General features: G+C 36.0%; 1 protein-coding gene across 1 annotated transcript in view; it reads right to left on the reverse strand.

Annotated features, from left to right (window-relative positions):
- LOC143272741 (anoctamin-3-like) overlaps positions 1–21291 on the reverse strand; it is a 176892-nt gene that overhangs the window by 60564 nt on the left and 95037 nt on the right. The gene's annotated exons all lie outside the window — the stretch shown is intronic.

The raw sequence follows: 21291 nt of genomic DNA on the forward strand, positions 1-21291 counted from the left end.
ACAAAACTGTTAATAGTGTAAGTTAGATAAACATGCATGTTAAATATAGGCACCAGGAAGCTGATACCAGAAAAAATAAATGTGTGCTTTAGACTCCTACTGAAAACCATGGAAAGATAATTCAAGCTAGTCTGCAATCTACAATGGAAGGCAAGCTAACAGGATTGTAATTAGATTTATTACTTGATGGCTGATCCTTGAGTTGTATGTTTTATTCAATAAGTCTCTGTAAAAAAAATACCAGCTAGTATATCTTCCATACTGACTAAGTCATGTCCAGATGTAATTATTTTCATACTTCATCTTGCTGATTCACAACTTACATTTCAAACATAAAGACACTAAGGCTGAAAGAAATGAAACCAACATAACACCATGTGTTATTTAAGACTCTCACAAATCTCTGCTTTTCTAAACAGTTGTTCAATAATGCTGAGACCATACAATAATTCCTGAACTGCAAGCTTCGGGAAATGTTTACTCTTAGGATACGACTGCAAATAGATGGTGATGGAAATAGTGCACTCATAGCTAGCTCATCAAGACTGGTTAAAGATGCTGAGGAGGTGGCTCAATGTCTAAAAACGTTTACTGAGCAAGCCTCGGGAACTGAGTGTGGATCTTCGTAATCCGTGTAAGAGTCATTTTCATAAACTGGTAGATTTCATCTAGATATTTTCCTTGCAAGATTCACCTTAAAATAACTTAACCATATTGAGTTCCATCTTCTGTGGTGCAGCTGGGGGCCATGTGGATATCTGTGGTCCATGAAACCATGTGAAATACCATATGTACTGCCACTTGCTATTATGGGCAGGAAAGCTTCTGTTACAGAGATTTCAATGACTCCAGACCCAATAGTTGAGAATGAGAGACATTGAGGGTTCTACAATCCCCAGTCCCCCAAAGAGAAACAGCCTAGACAGGAAATCATTGAAGAAACCTGATGCAAGGGAAACTCCCCCAAACCTACAAAAATGACTCCAGATAAGACTCCTAGCAACAGTAGATAGGTAGCCTGAACTAGCCATTTTCTGGAATCAGATTGGTGACTAACCGAACTGTCATCAGAGAGCTGTCATCCAGTTACTAATCAAAACAGATGCAGAGATCGACAACCAAGCACTGGGCAGAGCTCAGGGAATCCTGTTGAAGAGAGGGAGGAAGGATTGTACCAGCCAGAGCCAGGAGATCGAGATCATCACAAGGGAACCCACAGAAACAACTAACGTGGGCTCATAGGAGCTCACAGTTTGGACCAATAGCTAGGAGGCCTGAATGGGACTGACCTAGGCTCTTTACATATGTGGGACAGTTGTGTAGCTTGGTCTGCTTGTGGGACTTTTAGCAGTGGGAGCAAGACCTGTCCCTAGCACTTTTCTTGGCTTTTGAAAACATATTCCTCATACTGGATTGCTTTGCCCAGTTTTAATACAAGGGGAAGAGCTTACTCCTACCTCAATTTGATATGTCATGCTTTGTGGACACCCATGGGAGGCCAGCCCCCTTTCTGAACAGAAACAGAGGAGCAATGAATTGGGGTAGGGGGTTGAGGGAAAGTGGGGGGAAGAAATGGCAGGAGAGGACAGAGGGGAAACTGTGGTCATGATGTAAAATAAATGAATAAATTTAATAAAATAATTGTGATAAATATGCTGAAAGTGTAGCTTTTCACAGCTGATGGCTACTGGTTGTGTGTGTATGTGTGTGTGTGTGTGTGTGTGTGTGTGTTGGGGGAAGGGTAGTGGTAGGCAAGAGACTCAGTTATCTTTAAGAGGTTGTCTATGCTCCAATGAGTATATGGGCAACAAAATTGTTCTTGATGTATCATTTTTATTGAGGGGGAGCACAAGGATGAGAAAGTGGACCTGGGAGGAATGGAAAGCAAGTGTGATCAGGGTATATTGTGTGAAATTCCCAAATAATCAATAAAAATACTATGTTGGAAAAAAATAACTTAACCAACATTCTATAATGCTCCAAAATGTCTCTCCATGTCCCCCTTAAAATACTACTAAGACTATATAAGTTGTATTACCTTCTTTTTAATTATATTTTATTATTTAAAACAATTTTTAAATTTAAGTATATTTTGATCTTATTATTCCTCTCCCCTAAGTTCTTCCAGATCTTCTCTGCATCCCTACCCACAAGTTCTTTCTCAGAAAGCAAACAAAACTACAATAAAACAACACAACTGCCCCAAACCAAACAAAACCCCAAAATAAAACCACACCTGTCCAACTAAATAAAACAAACAAACAAAAACCAAAATCCCCACCAAACTGTAACAAACAAAAAAGTTGTTGTGTCCAATTATATGTTGGTCAATTAATCCTGAACATGAGGCCTGTCCTGCAGTGGTTGATATACCCAGTGTCACTCTATAGAGAAAACTGATTTTCAATCTCCCAGCAGGTATAAGTGACAGTTCAGTTGTTAGTCTTTACCCTAGAAGCTAGGTTTCCATTCATTTGTTCATCTATCCAATGATTTCATTCATTCATTAAAAATATATATAACAAAATAAAATAGAATAGGATAAAACAGAAACTATCACCTCAAAGTTGGACAAGACATAAATTACTCAAATAAAGACAGAAATACCAATGAAGACATTCTCCTGGTGACTTTCCTAAGGGTGCTGTACCATTCTAATGCTGAAGATCACACAGAAGAGCAAGTTCTTGAGCCCAGGTCTGCATTCTTAGCTAATATCCAGCTGTCCTTCATTCTCTACTGCCTCCCAATGATTTGGATGACTGTGTCTGCTTGTTGTTCAATGTTTCCTAAGTAGACATTCTTGAGATGCAGACAAAATGCATAACATCTCGGGGAACTAACATAATTTTAGACAAAGGCATATTGAACTACTATGAAGAGCTGTACAGATGTGCAGCTTCAGTTGAGAGAACTGAGTGTCCGATGAAGTGAGGAAGTAGTGTTCATGGAGCTAAAAAGCAGGAAGTCATTCAGGTGAAGGAAGCAAAAGGAAGTGACTAGGAATGTCATACCCCAACACGAGTTATGTTTCTCGTGAGCCCTGATATGCGCTGCTATTCAAATAGAGCAGTCTACTACGTGAATGCATCTCCTAGAGACCCTGAGCTCAAGGGCAAGAAGGTGTGGTACATAGTCCTTTTTATAATGAGCAGAAATTTAACAAACTTTCCAGAATTATTAAGTAGCTCACCAGGACTATGGTGGTTGGTTTTCATGTCAATTTGCAACAAATTAGCATCATCTATGCAGGAAGCATCAACTGAGAATTTTTCTGATATTCTCAATTGATGTGGGAAGAGCTACCCAAAATGCAGATGGCACTTTCTTGTAGCAGTCCAGTAAAACAGGCCATAGCAGGAGGGAGACCATTTGCTTGTTGCTTGTTTAGCCTTTTCCTTACTATGGCTGCTGATTCCTTTGTTGTTGTTAGAATTAGTGTTTTCAGGCCTCCTTCACCCCCAACTGAGAGGTTTTCTCCACCAGGTTGGAGCCTTGTGGTCTGAGGAACTCTTAGGTTCTCAGCTTCTCAGGGTGACACAGATGTTGGTGCTGTTTCAATTTAAGTTGATTTAATAAATTATATACTGAGATAGAATGAATATATGTATATATCTCCATTCTGTCTTTTCTGTTTATAATCCTGCCTGATACGGAGACTAGGTTACAAACACTAGCAGATACAATAAGGCTTTATAAAATATTATTATTATTATGTATTTTGAATATAATTAATAAAGTAAATTACTTTAACAAATAATATACTTTATAATTTGACAATAATAGCTATCACTTACTAAACATCTGCTTCGAAACTACACACTTTACTAAGTATTTCAAACATTGTTTAATTTAACCCTATGTAGCCTTTCAGGTGTATCTTGTTCTGAATACACAGAAACTCAGCTGATTCCCAGATGTCATAGAAAAGAAAACAGTTAATCCAGAATGACCATCCACTTATCATCTTTTCTGGGTTTCTAGCAACTATGTTTAAACAGAATTTGTTTCCTCTTTCTCATCATTTATACCGTTTCCCACTCACTATGGTAACTGTGATAACTTTTTGATTAGGTTATTGTAACAGTCTGACTTGTCTACCTTGTTCCCCTCTCTTCCATTTCTAATATGAGGGGTGAGGTACTAAGTATGGATGAAGTCAGGTGACACCTTTCTCTCAGGCTCTCCAGAGGTTGCCTGTGGTGTTCCTTACTCTTGGTCCCACTTTATCTAATATTATTTCCCATAGCACTTGATACCTTCTGTCATTGTACTGAATTATTCATGTTTTTACCAACTGTTTTCTGCTGTTACAAATTGAATTTTATAAAGTAAATGTTCTAGTTTGCCATTCTGTCTTTGATAAAACAGATACCAAAGGTAACTTGGGGGAGGGAGGATTTATTCGGTTTACAGGTTACAGTTCATCATGGAGCAGAAGCTATGACAGGAACTCAAGGTAGAAGCTTAAAGTAGAAACCATGAAGGAACACTGCTGACTGCCCTCTTCCTGTGCTTCTGCTCAGCTGCCTTCCTTACACAGCCTCAAACCACCTGCCTAGGTGTGTCACTGTCCACAGTAGGTGAGGTCTTCCTCCACTAATTAGCAATCAAAAAACAGTCCCACAGGTATACCCATAGGCCAACTGGGTGGAGACAATTTCTCACAGTGATTTTTCAGCCCCCCTTTTCCTATTGTGAGTAGTTCAAATATATGACTTTTAACAAAGCAGATATTAGGAGTCAATGAATAACTGTAGAAAGGAAAAGAAGGAAAAGGCAGGAGTTTATGAATGGATTGAGAGGGAAGACCCATATGTAGCTAGGTAGTGCTAACATAACAGACATTAAAGCCAGTTAAAACTGGAGTGTTCATTTACCAACTTCTTCCCTCTAATAGAAGATCAATGATGTGAATCCACAGTGAACTTTCACATCAGCTTCAAGACACTTCAGTGTTAACAGCTCCCCTGCTACTTTACACCCAAGCCCCAGTGTGCTCTGTATTTTATTTTTATTTAGTTTATAGCCCTCTTCAATTTAGTAAAAAAAAAAAAAAAAAAAAAAAAACCAAACAAACAAAAAAAAAAAAACAAAAAAACAAAACAGCAGTTGATACCCGCAGTACTAGCAGCATATTAGGTGAAGAAGTCATTCCATAAGCACTATGAATCAAGAGATCGGTTGCCACAGTAACTAACACAAAACAGGCCACTTTCAAAAGGACTTAATGCTGTTTGGACAACTGCATGGTGTGACAATGGAACTTTGGTTGTTACAGATATATAGTTTTCTATTTTTAAGCAAGTGGGTGCTAAGCTTACCCAAAGAAACACCTGCCTGATGAAAATATTGCTATCTTATTGAAAAGTGACCTTTAATAGTATACCCACATGTCACCTTTTTCAGAGTAAACAATGCCAGAAACTACATTAACCAGTGCTGCAGTTCATTATCCAATCATTCTGTCAAATCTAAATTTGCAATAATGAATTTTTCCAGTTTTCCTACACACAATACAACATCAATATAAAAATAGAAAAAAATCAAGGCAGTATTTAGAGATTTTTTTCTAAATCATGTGAAAGGAATTAACTATAGATTCAATATAATTAGATGACTAAGAACATTGTGTTTTATTTGAACTATGATAATCATTAACTGAGGTGTTAACTAATCCATGATTGTATTTTTTGTTTAAATGAAGAACTGATAGAAAGTTTATCATACATATTATTATATAAAGGTGCAAATAGGAAAACTTCAAGTATTTTTTTTTGGTGTTGGTTTTTGAGACAAAGTTTATCTGTATAGCCCTGGTTATCCTAGAAATCACTTTGTAGACCAGGCTGGACTCTTGAGTGATGTTATTAAGAGCATGTGCCACCACCGCCCAGCATCAAGTACTTTTTTATAAACATAGTTGACAAAGTATAAAATCAAATAATAATGATTTAGATTAGTAAAGTGCTTTCCATTCAGTGTGGGGCATGTTCAATTTATATTCAAGATTTTAATATTTATTATTTCCAGGACATGGAATAATGTTGGCTTTTACAGAGAATCTGGGACACAGCTAATTTATCAGGTGCCTGTTTGTGTTGGTTAGTTTTAATTGTCAACTTGATACAACCTTGAGTCACCTGGTTGTGGTGGGAACCTCAAATGAAGAGTTATTTCTATGCCCATGTCTATGAGGAGATGTCTTGACTAATGATTGATGTGAAAAGGCACAGCCCTCTGTGAGCAGCACCATTCCTAGGCAGGTGGGCCTGTGCTATGTGAGCATGCTAGCCTAGCATAAGCCAGGGAACAAGCCATTAAACAGCATCCTTCATGGCCTGTACTTCAGTTTCTGCTCTACCTTCCCTCAACAATTGATTATAACCTTGAAGTTTAAGCAAAGGAAAAAAAATGGTCTCTAAGCTGGTTTTGGTCATGTCACTTATTATAGTACTTGAAAGATTACTGGAAAACCACTAATCTTCCAACAACTTTGAAAACAATCATGGATTTGAAAGTCATGGATCTCAGAAACATTTGGAAAAGCTGATTTTAAAGACTATCTCAAGAACTGGTGACTTATGACTCATGTTTAAAGGAAAGATTTACAAATATTTAGCCTATTGCTAAAATAATAGTGGAGATTTGTCAGAGGGCATTTTAAAAATAAAATAATGGCAGTAGCTGTTTGTTATATATATTGGATAAGGTGGGTATGTTGCTTATTTTGAATCCAACAAACATTTATTGAACACTTAATGTGTGCTATGCACCGTGCTAATCTCCAAGTGTAAGAAATAAGAAGATGTTGAGTGTTTTCAGAGGTTTTCACATGTCATCCTTGGAGCTACTCTCCACCTCCACCATGTGCATTTGCTGTTAGGTAGTATTAAAAACTACCAACCTCGCAAACTAGGCCTTGTGTTTCATGATTTCTGCACTCATCTCCCTCCCCCAGGGTTCTCTATAATTGATGAGGTCTGAAAGCACTCTGCTAGTGGGCAGAGTGAAGTTCTCCCCATCCAGTGCAAATCTTATAGTTTTGCTCATTTCTCCCACTCTGTGGTTTATTGGTGGAATACTCCACAGTGTTGACACTAGCTTTTACCTGAACTACAAACTGGGAGATGTTTGGAGAAGTAAAAGCTCATCCAGTCCACTGGCCACAAATCAAAGTGTAGACAGCATTGGATTCTGGTATGCCTTTGCATACAGTAGAATTTTTTTTAAGTGGATACAGCCATGAAAAAACACCTGATCTCTCACTGGCCATTAACCCACATACAGCACCAAATGAAGTGCAAGAAAGACAAGAGAAAAGTCCTCAGATACAATCCAATATCACCTCCATCATGCTGATTCAAATGTTACAAGATCCATGAAAAAGACTCTAGTTTGTGTGTGTGTGTGTTTGTGTGTGTGTGTGTATTTTTCTTCCTTTTTATATTTACTATGTTTTCAGTAGTATTTTAATTTATTTTATTTTGTAAAAGTGTTTATTTTTATTTTTAGTTCCTCCTCTGGTATTTATCCAGTTTTATTGTATTTATGTAACTTTGACAAGCAGTCTGCTTTCTCTCATATGCTCAATCTAGTTTTAAAAGAAAGTAAAAAAATAGAGAAATGAAAGTAAAATAGGGACTTCTTAGGAAAAGGAAGGGCTGGCAATGGAGACAGAGGGATAAGAAATTATAATTGTAAACATGATCAAAGTACATGATGCATGTATTTGAAAATGTAATGAAACCAATAATCATAGGGTGAGTATATGCTAATGAAATACTGAAAAGAGCATATAGAGGGATGATTACAAGGAATTGAATAACAGGGTGCAGTCAGAAGGAAACTATCTAATTGGCTCCAGTAGCCAGGAGGGGTCACATTATGAATTTAATAAAACCAGTAAAGATTATGACGTAATATTAGATCATGTAATCAGTCTATGATTTGTTCCTGATTATCAGTTGGTCACACTTTCAAGTTAGTATAATTCAGTATGCTACATTGGTTGAGGTATTTAAATCTGGATTCAGATAATTTGGGCTCCAATTAACTGAGCCTCTTGTTCATTTAGTTTAACAGTGCTCAGTCTCCTGTCTACAGCTTATAAATCAGAGTAATAATGATACCAACTGTAAAGGATTATTACTATGACTAAATGAGATAATGCATGAGGGAACATTGCTGCCTGATTCACTCTAAAGACAATACAAAGTCACTTATTATTATAAGGGGAAAATTGGAAAGTTATAGAGGGCCATGCTTGGCATAATAAAGTGTTTGATGACAAGCCTGGCAACATAAGTTTCATCCTTGGAACCCACATGGTGGAAGAACTAGGTGGAAGGAGAGAACTAAATCCTGTAAGTTACCTTCTGACCTCCACACACATGATATATCAAGAACACATACACACACACACACACAAACACAGATACACTAAATACATACATAAATGTAACAAACACTAGCATATAAAACTTTCATCTCTTCAGTTTGTATTAGAGTATTGCTTGTTTTTAAGTGATTCAATTACCCTTTAAGTTGTAGAAAAACAGTCTTTCTCAGGATAAAGATGGCTGGAAAAATAGACAAGTAATACAAAAGACACTGACTTAAACATTTTGAATATGCTTATATGATATATACCATGTATCACAATTCACTACAAAAAAGCCAGTAACATTCCTAGTTTAATGAAGCAGTACAAAACAAATATCTCTATGACTATTAATTCCAGAAATAGAAACTCAACAACTCTTACAGAAATCCCCCTTTCTCTTTCTCTTAATTACAGAGTCCTCCATACTCAGTTCTCAGCACAAATTTTGTTTGTTATGGTTCGGATATTTTTACTTTTCTTCAGTTTCAGCAACAAAGGGTATGCCATTAAACATTCAGTTTATCCAAATATAAACACAAGATGATTTTTATGTCTAGCTACTTTCATGAAATGTAAAATACATTTCTAATTTTCAATCATTTGCATTTCTTTTCTTGTCATGCATTATAATGTATGGATATAACGGAAGTTCTATCTCGTTATGTTGATAGACATTTGGCTACATCCTGTCTTGATTATTGTAAAGTTATAATAAACATCCATTTATATGTCTTGCAGTACTTATTCAGAGGTCTTTCTATCAGGTATGCCTATGAGAAAACTGTTGATTCATAAACAACATTATGTAACATGAATCTTAAAATGTTCGAAGCTGATATGTGAAATTATGTTAATTATAAAATAAAAAGATTAAATAAATAAAAAATAAAAGGTCTTATTAATAAAATCAAACCCAGAGCCAGGTATTGGGGTGAATGCTGAATGATCAGAGAAACAGAACAAGCCATAGCCACCTCACCTTGCCAATTCCTCAGCTGATCCTGTTTCCTCAGACTGGAAGACTCTGAGTCCTCATCCAAAAGAATCTCAGCTGAACTGCTGCTCAAAAGCCTAAAAGCTTAACCAACTCTAGTTCCTGGTTTTCATGCCTTATATACCTTGCTGCTTTCTGCTATCACTTCCTGAGATTAAAGGCTTGAGTCACAATGTCTGGCTGTTTCCAGTGCGGCTTTGAACTCACAGAGATCCGAGTGGATGTCTGTTCTCTGACCCCAGATAAGTTTATTAGGGTGCACAATATTTTGGGGAACACAATATCACCACAACATTGTAAGTTGATTTATGTCTCTGCCAACAGCATTTTTGTGCCTTGTGGCTCATGACTACTCTCCAATCTTTCAAAGGCAGGGAGATATATAATAGTAATTTATTGTGTTTTTAATTTATATTCCCATTTCTAATAATTTTATGTCATACAAACATTTTAGTTAGCAAGCCTTTTGATGTCTATTTGTGTTAAAAATCTATGATTTTTGTCTTCAGATGGATTTCACTATTTTAATGATAATTGAAGTCATATTCTCAATTTTAATTTATCTGTATTTTTAACTTTAAAGGTGTTTTGCCCTTGTTTACAAAGACATTCTTTATTCCCAGGTGGTGAGGATTTCTTCCTCCTTAATTGTGTAGAACAAGCTTCTTTTACCACATGAGACTGAGATCGGGGCCTGGAGATATGGCTCTGTGGTTAAGAACACTGGCAGTAAGTAAGACATTGACAATTGGCTGTCACTCCAGTCTCAGAAAACTCTCATGCCCTCCTCTTCCTGCCTTCGTTGGCACCAGACACACCAGTGGTGCACAGGTATACACACGGGTAGAATAAAAATATAATAATTAAATAGGAGTAAAAATAAAGATGAACAACCAATGTTTGCTGGATGGAAATGTACCACATACAATATGCTGTAAGGACCAAACTTCACTATTGTTATGTAGTTATCCAATTGTTCTGTGTCACTTAGAACAATATCCCTTTCCTCATGGCCATGTAGCCCTGCTTTTGTCCTACCTAGCTCTACTGTCCACCCATGAAAGCCGTGGTTGAAAAAAGATGGTCATAGTTCACTTGTTAACCCTATGTTGTAGAGAATGTATCTAAGTTTGTCAGTCTTGATATGTAGTACATATTGTTGTACAGGTCCTGGCTCAATTGGTAGAGTCTTATAAGGACTTGTGTAACATGAATAGCTTGCATAGGGCAAATCTTCTTGATTATTGAGTCTAGTTCTAGACTGAAGATTTTATTTTATTACACTCAATAGTATGAAAGAATAGAACACTCCAAGTATGCAGAATTCCTAACTGCTACCCATATCTGCTCCCACTCACATAGACTTTTTTTGTGCAAATTTTGATAACCAGTTATCACTGTGCCCATTTTATGAATTCTTCAGGTTTTTTTAAATTGTATTTAGTGAGTAACATAGACAGTCACTGAAAGACAAAGGGGCCGTGCATGACTCAGGCTTTCTCAGAATACTGCGATACTTAGATTGGCAATGGCTGCTTATGTGGCTTGTTTATGTAGCTCCTTTAGCTCAATGTTGGTGATACACAACAGACGGATTGGTCCAACTCTCCTCCACAATCTGAGTAGCTAGTTGGATGGTCCTCACCCGCAAGGTCATTGTCATATTGCACACTTGTTTCTTAATCATGTCCTAGGGGCTCCATAAATGATTTTTAAAAATCAAACATTCTTTTCATAGTTTTCATTAGTGATATTAGTTTTTGACTTCCTATGAGTCTTTGCAGTAAGCCTTAATTCCGAGTTAGGGGATGGCAGTCTAGATGCTGTTAGTCTGATGCCATATTTCACCAGGAATTTCCTGCTTTATACTCCCCAATTAATGTCCCAGATACTTGGCATATAATTACAGTTTATTTCAGGATGCAACTATCTCCTACCATTAGCTCATTATAGACCTTTTCTTATAATGAACAATATGTGTCTATATTTCCAAAAATCCTTATTAAAACAAACTAAGAAAAAATCATATGCTGAAGTTCAGAAGAAATTTGTACACAGTGGAAATTTGTTAAATGTTGCTCAAAGTGTTAAAAATTCTGTTTCCTCTGCTAGATATTTTTTTTTTCATTTTAAAAATAGTACTTATTAGGAAAAATATTTTAATTTCCCAAGTGTTCTAGAGAATAAAGTATATATTAACATATATGCATTTTAATGCACCTTGCTTAACTCTAAATATACCAGAAAAGTAATGCTGAATTTCCTGTTCAAATAATCTTTAATTATGAGTTTTAGGAATGCCAAAACTCTGACCTCAATACTGAGCAGATGCTCAGTGCTGATGAGAGCTTGGCCAGGTTCATTACCTCCAGCTCACAGTGCCAGCTCTTCCTCTTTTCCATATGGCACAGTCAGTAACACAAATCATCTCTGAAGCAGTAACTGGAATGCTGACACTGGACAGCAGGATGGCTAAGGTTCTAGTCCAGATTCTGCCACAACTGGGCAGAGAAAAATACTATTTCTGAACATACAAGTAAAAGTCATATTTAATAATAAATCATGCAAATAATTTCAATGATTATTGCTGTTATTAATGCCATACTATCCATTAAGGAACTCACAAAACAAATCATATGATGGTTTCCAATACACAGAAATATTGAAAAGACTGGTCATTTCATAGGTACAATGAAAACATTTGCAAGAAATCACTGAATTTATATTTCAGGTTATTTACATTAACTCTTATAATGAACAAAACAAAAATCATGAAATTAAAACATTTATACACATTGGGTAGTTGACAAGCACCGGGTCAAGTTAAGGGTAAAATATAATTCAGGGCTCAGCGGCTTACCTGAGCACTTGATCCACTTTCAACCCTAAGGACAATTGCAGAGCCTGTGAGTGTGGCCTTTGTTTTTGAAAATTTCTAGGTGCCAGGGTTACAATGGAAAGTGAGTCAGATAATCCAAGCTGCAGATATTTTTAGGACACATATAGTAAGTGAAGTTGAATTATTAAGATATTCCCTGCTTTTGGTTCTATGCTTATAACACACAACAGGCAAGTAGGTGCCTAAAAGAAAGGCACTCTCAAACCAAAGTTATCAATTATACACAGCCAAGTTGGATTTATTTTCAGTTTAACAATGCAAAAATCAGTGTGTCATACCAAAATATAGAACAAAATATCTATGAAACATGGGGATGTCCCCAGTACATTATTCAGTCAAAGACTATCATTTCACTGGAATATTTAATGTGAAATGCCAGACTTCCAGGTTATATTATCAAAACCTCAGCTACAATTTTTGCCTAATATCATTAACAGAACCATGTTAGGAAAGACACAGATGTTCCAAAGCAAGTTATTCTTAATAGTTACATGATTATTATTGTTCAAATGCTTTGATGTGTCAAAGAGAAAATTCCCCATAATCTTTACATTAACATGATTTTTATCTGATGAGAATGTATTAGCTTGTGCAAAAAAGGCAAGCCCTAAGAAAGATGAATCCTGTATCTTCAGAAAAGTGCTTTTCATAATCCAGTGATCTTAAGTTCCCTGATCCTTTCACCTGTAAATTCTATCACAAGGACAAATATCTCTTAAGACATAGAAAAGAGAAAGATGAGTCATTAAACCAGCTATGTTTTGTTAGTATTATAAAGCAGATGATCATGTTTTGGTTATAAATAATCTATTCAGAGTTTCAAGACATTTTAAGAACTTGGAAAGGTTCTAAAATACATTGTACATGTGTTGGACTGTTAAGGACTATTTTTATAAATGTGTCATTCTTTCTATACCCACAGTTACTTTTACTGTTAAAAGTTAGGTATTTGCAAGGAGAGAAAGGTAAATTCTGAATGTGGAGATTACAGCACTGGAGATTTCTGGTTTATGGAGGCTACTTTCTTGTTTGAAACTTTCTTCGGTAACATTTCTTATATCATAGAAGACAATACAAACAAGTGACTTTTAGCCATTCTTTGGCAGTAGGGAATATATTTAGATAAAGAATCATACATATGCATTGAAATAATTATCCACGGAGCTTCAAGGGGTTAATAGATTCCTTAAAGCTCATTTGTGGGCTCTCTTGGGGATTCATAGGCTGGGAAACTCTGGCTTTAGCAATGTTTATCATAATCTTGTTTGTTCTTTCATTCAAGTACTAACCAGAACTGACCCTACTTGGCTTCCCAGATTTGATGAGACCCATCAGGTTTAGGGTAGTATGGGAATCTACAAATGTATCTGCTTGTAAACTTAAGTTCTTCTTTTCAAGGTTGGTAGAAGTTAGTTAAATCCTTTATGGGAAATCTTCCAAGCCCTTTGTAAGCCTCCTGACTATAACAGTATATTCATTTGAAGAGTTCCTCAGAGATAAATGGCAACATCAATACATCTTCAGTTTCACATTCTAGCACTTTATATAAAACCTCATATTTTTATGTCATTGTATAAAAGTGAATTAAATTTTCAATGTCTCTTTCAAAGAAGCTTATTGATATGAAATCCATCCATTATACAATTTATCTATTTTGAATATAAAAAAGCAACTTAGTATGTCCACAGAGTTGGACAATGTTCACCACTGCTTTTTGGAAACTTTCATCACACATAAAATATTTGCATGGTCATTAGTATTCATTCTCCATTTTCCCTTTCCCTTCTAGTCTCTGTCATCCTTTGCTGGCCCCAAGTGAACACTTATGTACTTCATGTACATGTTTTGCACCCCTCCCACACACACGTGTGTGTGTGTGTGTGTGTGTGTGTGTGTGTGTGTGTGCCTGTGTACTTTGAAAAATTGTGATAATAGTGTTGAATGTAGATAAAGAATTACAAAAATTAAATAACTTCTTCCCAATAGCCAAATAATAAACAGGCCAAGAAAATGAATAGATAGTTCTCAAGAGAAGAAATAAAAATGGCTAATAAATATTTTAAAGTGTTCATACTTAACCAACACCATAATGTACACTAAAACTACTTTGTGATTCCATAAACACACTAGTAGAAACACTACCATAAAAAATATGGTACCTATATAGGGAAAGAGAAATTATTATACATTTGATGGTTGAAGTGTAACTGAGGGCAGACACTATGGAAATCAGTGGAGGCTTCTCAAAACACAAAACATTGAACCATATGGCCCAGCCATACTTCAAGCTCTACAGCCAAAGAACTCTTTATATCCCACAACAAATATACTTGCTCATTCTTGTTTAATTTTGTTCTATTCACAATACCAATGAAATAGAGCCAGTTATATATCTATTATAGAAGAATAGATTACTGAGATGTGGTATATTCAAGCAGTGGAGTTATATTTATCTGTAAGAAAAGTGAAATTTGTAGTAAACATGTGGAATTGAAAAATATATTAAATGAGATAGCTCAAGCTCAGAAAGACAATCACTCCATGGTATCTGTCATAAGCAGATCCTGGCTTATAGTCAATAGATATGTTTGTTTAGTAGGGATTAATTGTATGTGGAGGCCTGAAAACTAGAAAAGGATCCATGAGAAGGGATCAAAAAGTATTAAGGGATGGAGAGGAATGCATTAAAATACATGTTATAAGAAAGTGGAAGATAGATTCCTGGTGCTGAAAAGATACAATTGAGAATGGGGACAAGGAGTAGGTTAGGGAGATAAGGGAGGAAAAACAGGATGCAGGGAGAATAAAATAAAACATGTAAACATGAAAATCCATGAATAAATCTGTTATTTTATAGGCCAATTTTAAAAAGAAAGAGTAGAAATAACCTAGGTGTCTTTAGGGTATGGGTAAAATGATTAAGTTTCTGCATAGAAATCCAATACAGTAATAAAAATGAGTCTGTTTACAAACTTGTTTTGAACAATTCGCAAGATAAAAATCTTAGATTAAAAAAAGCAACAAAAAGTCAAGAAAGAACTAATGTGAGTGGCAGACATCTGCGGTGCTAAGAGAAGTGAGAAATGGAATTATCGGGGAAGTTATTAGACAAAACACAATATGGCATTGTTCCTCACTAGTTTTCTCTCTTTATATAATATTATGTTTATATATATATATATATATATATATATATATATATATATATATATATATATATATATATAATATACAAAGCTATGGGGGCTATTACTTAGTAATTTTTCTTGAGATTGTACTTTCAAAAATATAGACCTTGCTAAAAGTTTAATTTAAAAATTATTAGTAATAAGTAATATAGATTTTTTCTAATACACAATAAAATTGAATCATAGTATTAAACTATTTAAGGAGTTACTGTGCATCTTGGAAATTATTTAAAGACTTTGCTTTGGCAAACATGGAACTATTTAGCTTAAATAAAACTTTTGGGTTTATTTAATGTTTTCATTAGCAAGGAGCAAGACATGAAAGAAATAGACTGAAATTTTGAAATCTCACAATTCAAACAAAAAGGAAATGCCCAGAGGAGGTCAGGTGGAGGTACCCAGGATATCTGAAGTTCAGGCAGAGAGATCTATTCTTTGAGTGCTTCAAAGAAAAGGGAGGGGGAAAGCAGGGTATAAGCTATATGAGTCTTAAAGATTGATGTTAGTAATCAAGATCCAGAGAGGGCCTAGCTCAGGTCAGTGTCTCTGTTTAATATCTACAATGTGTTCCATGAGGAAACTGTTGTGGAAAGCAGGGCAATATTTCTTTGTTACTGATTGGCTGATTTGAATCTTTTGTAATGTACCCTTGTATAGAACCTCAAACAAAATTGTAATTCTGAAAAGAGATTTGAAGATCAGCAAAATATTGTCTATCTTTCAGACACTATAGCCCTTCTAAATTGTCTACAGAATTTCTTTCCAGCAAATTTCTGAGTAGAAAAATAACAAAATAACTACATGACAAAAGAACAATCAGATTGAAAAATTATACCAAAGTAATTAAAGTGTTATAGTTTAACTGTGGTGGTTGGAAAGGAAATGGTCCCCAGAGGGAGTGGCACTATTAGGAAGTGTATTCTTGTTGGAGTAGGATGGCCTTGTTGGAGGAAGTGTGTCACTGTAGGGGTGGGCTTTGGGGTCTCCTATGCTTAAGCTATACCTAGTGTTAGAGTTCGCTTTTTGACTGCCTATCAAGATGTAGAACTCAACTCCTTCCTCAGCACTATGTCTACCTGCATGCCACCTACCATGATGATAATGAACTAAACCTCTGAACTGTAGGCTAGCCTCAATTAAATGTTTTCCTTTAAAAGAGTTGCCATGGTCACGGTGTCACTTTACAGCAATAGAAACTCTAAGGGAGCAACTTTTATTAAATTCAAAAGCAAAATCATATGCATGCACAACTCTAAAGTCCTCAGCAAATAATGCATACTGTGTATTAGGTAACAAGCAAGAAATATCCTAAGGGCCTTTGTAAATTAGCCTGGTGTCTAGAGGGCCCTGAGAACTGCATTAAATAATGATGGTGAGTAGTACAGAAGTTGGAAGGAATCTTTTAAATACAATTCAGAAAGTCCTTTGTCAACGATTCTTCTTCTACTCAAAGCGCCCTTTCTGCTCACCTGATTACTATATGAGCTTATCAGAGGCACATGGGAAATTTAAATATCAACACTTGCAGTTTGTCTACTCATTGAAGCTATCTGGGTTTCCTTTGCTTATAGCAAATCTCATTGGTTAATGTAAGCATTCTGCTTTGGTGCTGAATATGCTGGTACCATCTGCAGAATTGGAAGATGCTGTCAGGTGGCTAAGGCTATAAAGCCATCACTCTGAATATCTTCTTGTTATTAGACAAAGACACTTACAAGAACTAAGAAGAAAATATCTGTCTAAAATAACTTAAACATTTTGAGTTCTCAATTGTACCTACAACTTTTGGAAATATCATCCAATAAAGTGACATCACAGAGAAAATAACCACAACTACAAATGCCAGTGTACAGTTCTCTGCTCAAGAATCCTAATTATACACAATAGTAGGTATTTAACTCCCCTTTTGATATTTTAAATAATATTTACTTCATCGAATACAGAAAATTACTTCAAGAGACACATATGGAGACAAAAGTGTTCTGAGTAGGATGCTAATATTTCAGAAAGTAATAGCAAGAACTGACAAGTAGAATTGCGTCAAAGTCAAAGGTTCCTGAACATAAAGGAAATAATCACCAAAAGGAAGAGACAAGCTATGTAACTGGAGACAAATTTTTCTAGCCATTCATCTGAGACGTTTTATATGCATAATATATCAAGAACTCAAAATGTTAAGTACAAATGGGCAAATAATCCAATCAACAGACAAAGGAACCAAACAACACTCCTCACAAGAAGCACAACAAATACATGGAATATTTCAATATTCTCAGCCACCAGGAAAATGCAAACTGAAACTACATTGAGATTCTCTTTTATCCTAGTTAGAATGGTTATCACCAAGAAACAAACCAACCAACAAACAAAAAACAAATTGTTAGGATGCATAGGTAAAATAGGCTGCATATACCATTGGTGGGGATTAGTCCAGCCACTGTGGAATCAGTGTGGAGGCTCCCCAGAAACTAACATTAGAACTACCACATTATCCAGCTACATCATTTCTGGGTTTATACATCAAAGGATCAAATGCAACATACAACAAATATCTGTACACTTATGCTTCATTGCCATATTCATAATTTCCAAGTCATGGCATCAGTCTAGCTGCCTACCAATGGATAAAGAAATTGTAATGAATAGAATGTAATGAATACAGCTGTTCCTCAGATCAAAACCATATTATTTGCAGGAAAATGGGTGGAACTGGAGGTCATTATGTCAAACAAAATAAGGCAGACTCATGTGAAATTTGAAAATTTTATATAGGACATTTTATATTTTTCTCTAACACATAGAATCTAGATTTTTAAAAGGATCTAACATGAAATTAGAATGAAATGTATCTGGGAATAGTAAGGTGACCAGGGAGTAACAGGAAACAACAGAAGGTAAGTGAGGTAAATGTTGTTAACATATGCTACAAACGTATTAAAGTGTTGCAATGAAACCTACTGTTTTGCATAATTAATAAGAAAAGGAAAACTACAAAATTTTACACACACACACACACACACACACAGAGAGAGAGAGAGAGAGAGAGAGAGAGAGAGAGAGAGAGAGAGAGAGACAGACAGACAGACAGACAGACAGAACTGGAGTTCAAACCTGGAGCTGTGGCTATTCTAGCTATGTGCTCTACCATTGAGCTACAGACTCACAGACAAAGCTACAAATAAAACTTAATTATACCATGTGTCAGTTTTTCTTAGGAAAACGTCTGAGGTCAGGTGTTTTCTAAATTGGTTATTTTCTGGCATATACCTATAAATTATCTGTATCCAATTTACTTCTAAGTGAATAAATTCAAAAACCAAAGAGCAGTCTGCAAGTATTCTACAGAATTTCAATAAATCTCAAGTGGCGCCTCCATCACATTCCACACGAATCAAGAACCACTTAACAGAAAAATGCTAGTTTATGTGAAGTATTATTAGGGAGTCCAAAGTATTTGGTTAAGGAAGCTTGAGACAGTTCCACTCTGCAGCTCCAGCTAAGTCCTCACAGTGACGCCCTGCCTCTGCCTTAAGTGCTGGCATACAGGCATGTGCCACCATGCCCAAATGAAGCTGCTATGTCTCACATATTGCTTATAATTTAGCAACTTCTCAGAACAAGAACAGAGCCTGATTTTGTCTAGAGAATCTTCCCCTTCTGCTATCTTGGTTTGGGGCAGTGCACTTTTATCAGGTGTCTAATTTTATTCTCCATTTCCATTGCCATTCAATACCTAATAAATATAACTAGCATCCTCCGTTCTGGATAGGCTCAGGCCCTTTCAAAAATAGCACTTATTTCCCAACTCAGAGAGAATATAGCTAATTAATATGTAACATTTTAGGTAGTTTTGCTTTAAGTTACAGGTATATAACATATAATGTTTATGAACCTTCTCTTTATTTTCTTACCTAAAATCCTACCTGAAGATAAATGATGTAAGTGGAATTTGTCATCTACAGAAAATTAAATGAGAAGAGACTAAATGCCTCAGAGTATCTTACACACATCCTTTCTCCAGGATACTTTCCTGCTTCTCTTTATTTCCTGCACAATTCGCAGCATCTATTTTCTTCTGTCTCTTCTTTCCCTATCCCTGATTTCATTCCCTTCCTCACACGGGCAGACGATCTGTGGGAAGGCCAGATGCCACGCACTATCACTTCATTCTTGGACAATATTAACCTCTGGAATCATTGATGACTTTTTAATTATAGGAACGTGAATACTTTTCTGTTTCTATTCTATTTTATTCACTTCACATGTGTTAATGTGAGTATACGCATGCATAGAGGGGGGAGGTACATGTGGAATGTGCACAAGGGCCGGTGCTCTAGGCATGCCTGAATACACAGGCTTACAGGGGCCAGATGAGGATGCTAAGTATTGCATTCTATCACTCTCCACCTTATTTAATATAAGGTATTTAGTGATCCTGCAGGAAGAATGGTAAATATGCCCTGCTCTTTATGCGGGTGCTGAGATTTTAACTCAGACCCTCATACTTTAACTCACTGAGACATTTCTCCAGCTCCATAACTAAGTACAAAAGGTAATGTACCATGAATCTTAAAGAGTGTTTCTTATTTAATAAGACGGTTACATCTATAAGGTAATGTCAGGATTTAAGACATCATAGCTTAGGGGGTCCATGTTCTTAAGGATAACAAGTTTCACAGGAAGATTTACACTCATGAATGTGATAAAAATCATATCTAGTACAGAACTACATGAATTAGCAAACAGTAACTTCTCAATTAATCTTTGAGGTACTTTAGTTTTTAACCCTTTTCTTACTACAATACTACCAGGTACATTAAAGACCACAGACTAACACTTCCTGTTTTATAAACAACTGATCCTCTCCACTAATATGAGCTCTTCAGAATCAACCTGATGCATTGGCTAAACTGAAGGGTCCATTTTGTCATGTATGTAAGAAGCACAGAGTCATCTGACTGGAAATAGCTCAGAGTTGAGAGGACTTTGTGACTTTGAGGAATGCTACAAGTTTGTGACTGTGGGTATGAAGCAGTATGTGCTCCCAAGCACAACTTCCTCCACCACCCCATATTTTCTTCATACCTACAGTCTTGTCCCTGCTCACTTCTCTTCATTGCATGTGCTACAGCAAGGGATGCCTCTTGCTCTGGTCAGGCACACATACGTTCTCAACTCAGTACATATATGCTTCAACTCAGTACCTTGTCGTATGCTATTCCTCCAGATTCAAACACTTTCCCATGTTCTAGCAATGTCATGCTGAACTTTTTATTATTTCCAGCTATGTTCTGGTTCTTCCCATGATGTGTAATGAACATAATGGGCAGATTTGAAGCCATAGTTCAATGGTGATTTATATGACTAACCTGCGAAAGACCCTGGATTCAGTCCTTAGCATCAAAGAAAGAGGGGAGATAGAGGACAACAGAGAAAAGAAAAGTAGAAGGAGGAAAGAAGAGGGGAGGAAAGGAGTTTGAAAAAAAATCTCAGAAGTAACTGCAATTATGAGACAACAGTAGCCTACTTTGTCTCCAAGACCACGGAATCAACTGCATGCATATGGATGTACAGTGTATGTGATAAATAACATGCAACAAAGATTGCATGCAGTGTTTATGAAGTCTGCTCTTATTGTACAGAATGCCACAGACTTCTGTTAGAACTCTTTCTCTTCCAAGAGAAGAAAATCAAATTTAAACTAGACAACTGTAGTTTCTTCCTAGTTTCAAAGACTTTTGTGTTCATGGAGCAAAATGTCTTCAAGTATTTACCACACCAAAACCTAGAAAAAGTTTCTGTGAACAGTTGGTCTGGAAACGCA

Source organism: Peromyscus maniculatus, chromosome 4 (genome assembly GCF_049852395.1).
Source record: "Peromyscus maniculatus bairdii isolate BWxNUB_F1_BW_parent chromosome 4, HU_Pman_BW_mat_3.1, whole genome shotgun sequence".
Lineage (NCBI taxonomy): Eukaryota > Metazoa > Chordata > Mammalia > Rodentia > Cricetidae > Peromyscus > Peromyscus maniculatus.